The following is a 9,197-nucleotide window of genomic DNA, read 5'->3' as shown; positions in this document are numbered from 1 at the left end:
CTTTTCTGGAAGTTTATATTTTAAATTTAGAATCTTGAAATTTCAAAAGTTTTAAAAATCATGGAAGTGTTATATTAAAAAATTGGGGCACAAGTTTTGGAAAGCAGCCACTACAATGCTGAAAGTTATTAGAAATGGATAGGGCTCAAAATGTTCTATTGTAATTTGACCGCGGCAAGGCTGGTGGGCCGACGTCCGCCAATTAGCCTTTCCCATATTATAATTCTTTGAATGGATTGCGTTCTTCCCTTCTCTGATATTAAAAAGCACCCTCTGCTTTTAGCGACCTAGATTTAACATCGTTGATCGCGCAGATGGCGGAGATGGAACCGTGACATCGTGAACCTAGTTGCATCACTCTTGACTACAGTGAGTTCTTCCAAGTTACCCCATGGATGTTTGGTGGAGTGTTTGCACCATTTAAAGGCATCATTCTAGGGTTTTAGTCGGGAGAGGAGACAAGTGGAATGTTGAAGATGATATAATCATCACCGATGTGACACACACACCCTCTAAAGCTACCCCACTCGCCATCTGCGCGATCGACGACGTGAAGGTCTGGGCTACCATGTCCCATGTAGTGTCGCTGCTGGAGCCGGATGTTAAATCGAGACTGAAGACGAATAGCAAGAAGGAGCAGCTGCTGCCGTCCGCCGCGGTGAGCAAGATGAACTTCATGGAATACGGAATGCCTGGTGGCTTGGAGATGAAGGTGCGGAGGCCGATGACAGGGTCGTACACGCACAAGTCAAGGAGGCTGTTGCTAGCATGGCTGCTATGCATGACGGCATAGGAGGACGAGGCTGCCGCGGGATGTCACGGGACGGTACTCCCCAAGGAGGCCACCGTGTTCGCGCGATACCGAGGGGAACAAATGATGTTTGAAAAACGATACGGCGCTGGGTGCACCAGAGAGAGGGGCGGCACGTCGACGTGTATCTTGAGGAGGACGAGGATGCATGGCGGCACGATGTCGTTGTGCCGGGTGACGCGGTGGATGAAGGTCGGTTCGAGGATGTCGCGCCGGAGGAGCTTGCATGATGCAGCGCAACGGACGAGGGTCCGAATGTTGGAGCGCGCGACGATCCCGAGCAAGAGATCCGCCGGGAGTGCCCGCTCGATTGGCGTGCACGCCATGGCGTTTGTGTACATTGTCTCTCCATCGGTCACGGAGTTTATTAAATCGATGGGGCGACTCCCTTTCCATCCATCACCAAGAGTCGGTTTCCATGTACGTAGGGGAGTCGGGACGGGCCAAGGCCAACCGAGGCAAAAATATCAACACAATACTATGTGGCCGTGCTACATGGGCCAACGCACGCACACAATGCTAAAGTCGTTTTCTTTTTTCCTTTTTCTTTTTTTGAACATAATGCTAAAGTCGTTTTCGTTCCCAAGTCAAACGATTGGAGCAAAGCCTACCCATATTTATCTTTCCTCCTGGTTTTTTCTGTGCTGTTTTCTTTCTTTCGGTTTTTTCCCTGGCTTTTATTCTGGTTTGACGCTTTTTATTTTATCCGTTTTTCGTTTTGTTTCCCTTTCTTTTTCTCTTTTTTCAAGAACGTTTTCAAATTTATAAACTTTTCAAAAAATTTGTGAACAAATTTCAATTCTTTGAAGCAAAATTTTCAAATTTGTGAACCTTTTACTCAAATTCGTCATTTTCTTTTCAAGTCGTAAACTTTTGACTCTCAAATACATGAACTGCTATTAATCCGACTAATAGTTATATCTTTTGCTAAAAAAGACTAAGAGTTATAAAAAAAAAGCCGGTTAAGACTGCTTAATTTTTTACAGCATTTGTATTGGCTACTAATATATACCAAATTTATATTGTAGTCTTTTTTTTTGGCAAAACAATCCTTTTTGACCTATCCTGTCAACCGCCTCTTTCATCTCCCCGCAAAAAAAAAAAAAACCGCCTCTTTCATCGATGGGTCTGGTGCGATTGTGCGGCGCTGAGACAACCATGCAATGCACATCGATCGTCCTTTTTTTTGACGAAAAACAGCCTTAGTGCTGATTTCATTGCAATAATAGAAAGGCCAAGACGGCCAGGTTACAAGGTTTAGGAGCGTTAGGAATTAGGTATGTACAACTGTCTGATTAGCGAGGTTAGGCGGCCTAGGGCCGGCTACACTACGGTAGCGGCACAGACGCACATTTAGTCTGGCAGCATCCACATCGCTCCGACGAGGCCTGCCGTGCACCATAGTCGGAGCTCCTCGTTGATCAGTGAGCAAACCTCAGCGATCGCCGATGCGCGTTGCTCGAAAATTCTAGTGTTTCTCTCCTTCCAAATGTGCCACCAGGTGCAAATGACGAGGCAGTTGATCTTCATTCTTTCCTTCTTCGAGAGGCTTCAAACTGATCTGAACCACCAATCTTCAAGGGAGGACTCGTCCGCGCTTGGCAGACTGATTTGTACTTGGAACCTCTGTGGGATCATCTGCCATAGCGAGCGGGTGAATTGGCATTGAGCAAAAAGGTGTAGGGCAGTCTCAGGTTGCAGCTGGCACAAAGTGCATATTGGGGTGTGAGGCCAGTTCTTCTTTGCGAGCTGATCTGCAGTGTTGCAGCGCCCTTGGATTGCGAGCCAAGCGTGCATTTGGCACTTGGGAGGCGTCCGCGATGACCAGATTAGCATATTGTGATTAGTTCTGATTCTCCCTTGAAACAACATGTGGTAGGCTGTCCGGGCCGAGTATTCACCATCAGCCGTCCACTTCCATCGGATGTCATCGGGTTGAGTTGGGCAGAGGTTGACTTGTGCCATGATATTCCAGACGCGTATATAGTCAGTCAAAACTTGGGCAGTTGGATTTGCTTTGATGCAGGTTATCCACTTGTGGCCAGCAAGCGCCGTCATTAGCGAGAGATTGTGCCCTCTGCTATGTGAGTACAGGTGTGGGAAAATTTCTCTTAGCGGTGTACCCCTGCCACCAGCGACTGTGCCAGAAAGAGATGGAGGCTCCGGATCCAACCGTGATCACCGTGCTCGCAATGAAGATGCTGTAGGCTAGCTTATCGGAAGGGAAAGGCAGCCCTGTCCAAGGCTTGTCCGGGAGCTTGGCCTGTTGCCAGAGCCAGCGCATGCGCACGCGGCGCCATGGTACTCGAGGTTCGAGATACCCAGCCCTCCATAAGTGGTCGGTCGGCAGACTGATTTCCAATTCACCAGGCATTTTCCGCCGGAGGCCGCACACTTGCCAGCCCAAAGCAAAGGTCCGCGAATCTTGTCAATCTTCTGGTTTAGCCACTTCGCTTGCGGAATTGCAATCATCTGAAAGGTTGGCATCGCAGACAGCACGGCCCGTACTAGAACAACTCTCCCGATCAGGTTAATCAAATCAATCTTCCATCCGGAGCATTTGCCAGCAAGGCGATCGACCGCCGGTTGTAGGTCTACCCTACGCAATTTCTTGTCCGATAATGGCATGCCAAGGTAAGTGCAGGGGAATGAGCCTTGCGTGCAGCCAAGGATCTGTTGCAAAGGCGAGGTGTCCTGGTGCTGGCAGCAGATCGGGATGAAACTGCTTTTGCTCATATTGGTGTGCAGACCAGTCGCATGTCCAAAAAGGTGAAGGATGGAGCTGATCGCCCTTGCGTCTTCGGTCACAGGCTTGGAGAAAATGACCACGTCATCCGCGTAGATCGAAGTCCTGTACCTCATGTTTTGGTTCTCGAATGGGGTTAGGATGCCATCAGTACTTGCCTTATCCATGATCCGTGCGAGGCAGTCCATGATCAGGACAAAAAGGAGAGGCGAGAACCCCTTCTGTGGTCGATCCTGGGTGAGGCCTCACCATTGACTAGGACTTTGGTTGAACATGTAAGCAGGAGGACCGCGATCCAACTCCTCCATTTTGTCCCAAAACCCCTGTGCTCAACCAGTTGCATCAGGAACTCCCAAGAGGTGGAGTCGAACGCTTTGGATATGTCCAACTCGAGTAGGAAGGCTGGCGTGTTTTTCTGCTTGAGGGCCCTGGCCAGGCTCTGTACATATACAAAATTGTCATGTATGCTGTGCTTCTTGATAAAAGCATTCTAGCATGGAAGAATCAGCTCCGGCATTAAAGGTTGCACGCGTCTTGCCAGGATTTTTGCAATGAGCTTGGCAAAGCTGTGTATGAGGCTGATAGGTCTGAAGTTGCTAGGGTGATTTGCTCCTCCATGCTTGGGGATGAGGATCATGAATGCAGAGTTTAGGAGGTGCAGATTTTGGGTATTTCCAGACTGGAATTTCCATACCGCGCGCATTAAGTCACCCTTGATTACTTCCCAACAGGCTCTGAAGAACAGCCCCGAGTAGCCATCAGGCCCTGGTGCTTTCTCGGGGTGGATGTCAAACAGCGCGGCTTTGACCTCATCTTCTGTGAAAGGTTCTTCTAGGGGCCCCAAGTTGATCGAGGGGAACGGGATGGATCCGAGATTCAGAGTTTGGGGCGGGCTCGGTAGGTGCCAAGGAGCGCTTCGAAGTGGTTGTGGATTGCTGTCATCTTTCCCTGTTGATCTGCCACCGCTGTCTCGTCAATGATCAGTGAGGGGATGAATTTTTTCCTCCTTCGAGCAGTAGCTTTCAGGTGGAAAATTTTGGAGTTGCAGTCGCCTTCTCTGAGCCACAGAAAGCGCGAACGCTGGCGCCACATACATCTCTCCATCGCGGCCAGGCCTTGCCTCGGCATCTTGAGGAGTTTGCGAAAGGCCACCTCTTCTGCCGTGACCCGTGAGGTTTCTGGTTTCCAAGGCTACGTCAAGCCGCAGAATTAGTTCAGACACAATTGACGCTCTCAGCTTCAGGTCTGAAGATTTCTAGGCACTCCATCGTGTGAGGGCACGTGCGGTTGCCTGCAGCTTCGCGCTGTACGCAGCGAACGGATCGGCCGGGGGGTTCTGCATCTGCCATGCCTGCTGCACAACCTCTTGGAATCCCTCCCATCTGATCCAGTTCTTCTCAAATTGAAATCTTCGACAGTGCTTGAAGGAGTGGTCTGAATTTAGGAGTAGCGACGTGTGGTCAGACACCTCAGAAGAGAGGCCATGCAACAAGGAGTTTGGGTAGTGGCGACCCCAAGCCTTCTAGTCTCACCAAAGTTGCGTCCTGCTGCTCATTAGACCATGTGTAGCGCTTGCCGTGCAGGTACATGTCCTTGAGCTGAGCCTCATTCATGAATTTCCTAAAAGCATTCAGTAGTCCTCTGTGAACCCTACTATTGCTCTTCTCAGGCGATCAGGTTGAAGTCACCAACGAAAATGATGGGATCAGTTGTTACCGAAGCAATGGCCTTTAGATCAGCAAGGAAGTCAAGCTTCCCGGCAGATGATTGGGGGCCGTAGACGTTCACCAAGACCCAACGCTTCCCGGTCTTTCTGTTAGTGCAGTTTGTCATGATGAAGTGGCTCCTTCAACGCCAGGCGGCCACTGCGCCTGACCGCCTCCGTGGTCGATGGCTTGGTTGATTGACGCTTGGGGGCGCCACAGGCTTGAATACTGGCCCATGCAGCAATCCTTGGGCCACAGGGGAGGTGATGGCCTCAATGAACTCTTTGAGACGACCAGGACCACCGGCAGCCGTTGGTGGGCCATCGGTGCCATGTGCCCGAGGAGGAGAAGGAGCCGAAGCAGTGGCCCCGGGCGTGGGCCCAGAGCCCTCCAATGCGTGGGCCAGAGGAGGGATAGGTGGAGGCACCGCATCAGATGCATCCTCGGGAGGGGCGAACTCCAGTAGCGGCACGGGTGGCGTGCTCTGCCGCTGTATTATTGGCGGGGTCGCCATCTGGGTGGGGTTGGCCTCTGTCTCGGTCGGGGTGGCAGCAATGGCAGACGCAGGGCTCAGAAGGGGCTCCAGGATGACAGGCGGATCACTGATTGGGCACTCGGTCTCCAGCCCGAGCAAAGGGAGCGCCACAGCCAGCGGCGTGGGTGGGGGTGGGGCCGCATCATGTAGCCCCGCGTCAGCCGCCGCAGGTGACAGGGCTGGGCCCAGGGGGACGGTTGACCCCCAGCGACCGCCGCGACGATTGGGGCGGGCACCGGGTCCAGAGGAGTGGGGCCAGCAGCAGCCGAGCCAAAGTGGGGGCCCAGTGCTGGGGCCAGCGGCGGAGTCGCACCATCAGAGGCGGGTATGGGTGGCAGGGCAGCCGAAGAGTTGGACTGCCCACTGGTCGCAGCTGTCAGCATGGTGGGGACGCCCGGTAAAGCAGCCGATGGATCAGCAGCGCTGGGGTGGGGTGGTGACGACGCCTGCCGCCACTCGATGAGGCGGCCCCACCGAGCCGCTGGAACACGTTCCGGCGGTGTGCCTGGCGAAGACGGCCTCACCGTCCTTCATGCCCCATCTCCAGGGATAGCGGCGTCTCGGCTCGTCGCCATCACCGTCGCTGCCGCCGGGCTGGTTCGGCGGCCCGCGCCCCCCCAGGCTTGGGGTAGTGCGTGAGGGAGTCGAGGTGGACAAGAACCTAGGAGTTGAGAGCTTGGGGCGGCGAGCCGAGGTCCTCCCAGGGGTTGTCGTCGACGAACTCGGCGATCCCCGCCGGTAGACCCAACTGGTCTAGTGGCGAGGTGCCGGACACCGGCTCCATGGCGTCCAAGTCGATGACCTTGGGGATTAGGTCAGGATTGATCACCCAAGCGTACATGATGAAGTAGGAGTAGTCGAGCTTGTCGGAGGAGGAGACAGCTACGGTGTGGAAGCGGCACATTGGGAGCAGGCGGACCACATTGGTGCAGTTGGCGGCAGACGGCGGGATGCCCTCGATGAAGAGGCGCACACGGTAGCGGTACGTGACCATCTCGGTGAGGAAGCGCCTGCTCCATGGCCGTAGCACCAGAGGCGTGCCTTGCCAGTGGATGGTCTTGTTGACCTCCAGCTCCGCACGCCATCGCGGGTTGGAGAAGCGCAGCAGGAAGGCGTCGGGGCAGAGGAGATTGACGGCCAGCACGCCATCCGGGAGCTACGGAAGCTCGTTGTGGATCGCCTCCTTGATCCAGCTCAGCCAAACATCGGTATTGGCCCCAGCCACGATGACAATGGCCGCATGGCTGAGGAGCAGCTTCTCGTCCGCGGCCATCTCCGGCGAGTACTCGATTGTGGCCCTCGTGCGCTCCACCCTGCGGATGGCCCCACCAGGGGCGCAGGGGTGAGCAAGGGGTAGGAGCGAGGTGTCCAAGGCCGCCGCGTCCATGGGCGTCGGCGCTAAACTCTGGGCAGTCGAGGGGGCAGCAGCTGTGGCAGAGGAGATCCTGGAGTGCACCGGCACCCGCGCGGCGGGGGCGGGGTTAGGCGATGGTGGCGGTGCCGTGGGGGTGATCTCGGTGGCGGTGGCAGGGGTGGGGGCTGGTGTGGCACCAGTCGTGGCGAGGGGGAAACGAATCCTTGCACGGGCGGGGAGGCGGAGTGCCGGCGAGGGGAGCTGCGGGAGGAGCGGTGTATCGCCCGCGATGCGGCTATATCTCCCACGTGTCGATGCACGACTTAGAGGCATGACCGCATTGTGATTTTGTCGCAAGAAGGGTCATCTTCACACAATCCCATGTAATGAACAAGAATGGGATAACGCGAGTTGGCTTACAATCACCACTTCACACAATACATAAATATAATTCATACATCATCCAAAATCCACACATAGACCGACTAAGGTCAAATCCAAATGAAAATAAGATAACCCCAAATGCTAGATCCCCGATCGTCCCAACTGGGCTGCACTACTGATCATCAGGAAAAGAAACATAGTAACGACCACGTTCCTCATCGAACTCCCACTTGAGCTCGGTTGCGTCATCTGCACTGGCATCGTCGGCACCTGCAACTGTTTTGGTAGAATCTGTGAGTCACGAGGACTCAGCAATCTCACACCCGCGAGATCAAGACTATTTAAGCTTATAGGAAAGGATGGTGTAATGAGGTGGAGCTGCAGCAAGCACTAAGTGGCTAACATACGCAAAAGAGAGCGAGAAGAGAAGCAGCGCAACGGTCGAGAAGCTAGAAACGATCAAGAAGTGATCCTAAAACTACTTACGTTCATGCATAACTCAAACCGTGTTCACTTCCCGGACTCCGTCGAGAAGAGACCATCACGTCTACACACACGGTTGATGTATTTTAATTAAGTCAAGTGACAAGTTCTCTACAACCGGACATTAACAAATTCCCATCTGCCTCATAACCGCGGGCACGGCTTTCGAAAGATAATACCCTGCAGGGGTGTCCCAACTTAGCCCATTATAAGCTCTCACGGTCAATGAAGGATAAACCTTCTCCCAGGAAGACCCGATCAGTCTCGGAATCCCGGTTTACAAGACATTTCGACAATGGTAAAACAAGACCAGCAAAGCCACCCGAATGTGCCGACAAATCCCGATAGGAGCTGCACATATCTCGTTCTCGGGGCACACCGGATAAGCGAAGCGTACAGGTACCAACATAACCCAAGTTGCCAAGGGACGGTCCCGCACGGTGCTCTAGTTTGGACCAGCACTCAGAGGAACACTGGCCCGGGGGTTTAAATAAAGATGACCCTCGGGCTCGCGAAAACCCAAGGGAAAAAGGCCTAGGCGGCAAATGGTAAAACCAAGGTTGGGCCTTGCTGGAGGAGTTTTATTCCAGGCGAACTGTCAAGGGGGTCCCATAAATCACCCAACCGCGCAAGGAACGCAAACTCAAGGAACACAATACCGGTATGACGGAAACTAGGGCGGCAAGAGTGGAACAAAACACCAGGCATAAGGCCGAGCCTTCCACCCTTTACCAAAATATATAGGTGCATTAATATAATAAGAGATATTGTGATATCCCAAAAATATCCATGTTCCAACATGGAGCCAACTTCAACTTCACCTGCAACTAGCAACGCTATAAGAAGGGCTGAGCAAAAGCGGTAACTTAGCCAAACAACGGTTTGCTAGGAAAGGATGGTTAGAGGCTGACATGGCAATATGGGAGGCATGATATAGCAAGTGGTAGGTAGCGCAGCATGGCAAATAGAGCGAACAACTAGCAAAGCAAAGATAGAAGTAATTTCGAGGGTATGGTCATCTTGCCTGCAAGGTTCTCAGAGTTGTCGAAAGCTTGATCCTCGTAAGCGTACTCAACAGGTTCCTCGTTCACGAACTCGTCTCCCGGCACTATCCAAACAAGAACACAAGCAACGGAACCACAATCAATCACAGGAAATGCACAAGCAACATGATGCAA

This window comes from Aegilops tauschii, chromosome 6 (genome assembly GCF_002575655.3).
Source record: "Aegilops tauschii subsp. strangulata cultivar AL8/78 chromosome 6, Aet v6.0, whole genome shotgun sequence".
NCBI lineage: Eukaryota > Viridiplantae > Streptophyta > Magnoliopsida > Poales > Poaceae > Aegilops > Aegilops tauschii.
The sequence above is the reverse complement of the archived record's forward strand: the minus strand, read 5'-3'. Positions refer to the sequence as shown.